The sequence below is a fragment of the Cherax quadricarinatus genome, chromosome 36 (assembly GCF_038502225.1).
Source record: "Cherax quadricarinatus isolate ZL_2023a chromosome 36, ASM3850222v1, whole genome shotgun sequence".
Taxonomy (NCBI): Eukaryota; Metazoa; Arthropoda; class Malacostraca; order Decapoda; family Parastacidae; genus Cherax; species Cherax quadricarinatus.
The window spans coordinates 31,148,469-31,150,344 of NC_091327.1; positions in this window are offsets into that span (position 1 = coordinate 31,148,469).

Genomic DNA, 1,876 nt, shown 5'->3' on the forward strand with positions numbered 1-1,876 from the left:
TACCTTACACAACTACCTTACACAACTACCTTACACAACTACCTTACACAACTACCTTACACAACTACCTTACACAACTACCTTACACAACTACCTTACACAACTACCTTACACAACTACCTTACACAACTACCTTACACAACTACATTACACAACTACCTTACACAACTACCTTACACAACTACCTTACACAACTACCTTACACAACTACCTTACACAACTACCTTAAACAACTACCTTACACAACTACCTTAAACAACTACCTTACACAACTACCTTACACAACTACCTTAAACAACTACCTTACACAACTACCTTACACAACTACCTTACACAACTACCCTAAGCAACTACCTTACACAACTACCTTACACAACTACCTTACACAACTACCTTACACAACTACCTTAAACAACTACCTTACACAACTACCTTAAACAACTACCTTACACAACTACCTTACACAACTACCTTACACAACTACCCTAAGCAACTACCTTAGACAACTACCTTAGACAACTACCTTACACAACTACCTTACACAACTACCTTGCACAACTACCTTAGACAACTACCTTAGACAACTACCTTAAACAACTACCTTACACAACTACCTTACACAACTACCTTACACAACTACCTTACACAACTACCTTAAACAACTACCTTAGACAACTACCTTAGACAACTACCTTACACAACTACCTTACACAACTACCTTAAACAACTACCTTACACAACTACCTTACATAACTACCTTAAACAACTACCTTACACAACTACCTTACACAACTACCTTAGACAACTACCTTAGACAACTACCCTAAGCAACTACCTTAGACAACTACCTTAGACAACTACCTTACACAACTACCTTACACAACTACCTTGCACAACTACCTTAGACAACTACCTTAGACAACTACCCTAAGCAACTACCTTAGACAACTACCTTAGACAACTACCTTACACAACTACCTTACACAACTACCTTACACAACTACCTTAAACAACTACCTTAGACAACTACCTTAGACAACTACCTTACACAACTACCTTACACAACTACCTTAAACAACTACCTTACACAACTACCTTAGACAACTACCTTAAACAACTACCTTAGACAGCTACCTTACACAACTACCTTACACAACTACCTTACACAACTACCTTACACAACTACCTTAAACAACTACCTTAGACAACTACCTTAGACAACTACCTTAGACAGCTTCCCTAGACAACTACCTTAGACATATTCCCTAGACAACTACCTTAGACAACTATCTTAGACAACTACCTTAGACAACTACCTTAGACAGCTTCCCTAGACAACTATCTTAGACAACTACCTTAGACAGCTTCCCTAGACAACTATCTTAGACAACGACCTTAGACAACTACCTTAGACAGCTTCCCTAGACAACTATCTTAGACAACTACCTTAGACAACTACCTTAGACAGCTTCCCTAGACAACTACCTTAGACATATTCCCTAGACAACTACCTTAGACAACTACCTTAGACAACTACCTTAGACAGCTTCCCTAGACAACTTCCTTAGACAACTACCTTAGACAACTACCTTAGACAACTACCTTAGACAACTACCTTAAACACCTACCTTAAACAACTACCTTAGACAGCTACCTTAGACAACTACCGTAGACAACTACCTTAAAAACTACCTTAGACAGAACCTTAGATAACTACCTTAGACACCTACCTTGGACATCTACCTTAGACAACTTCCTTAGACAATTACCTTAGACAACTATCTTAGACAACTATCTTAAACATCTCTCTCAAACAACTATCTTAGACAACTATCTTAGACAACTACCTTAAACAACTATCTTAGACATCTATCTT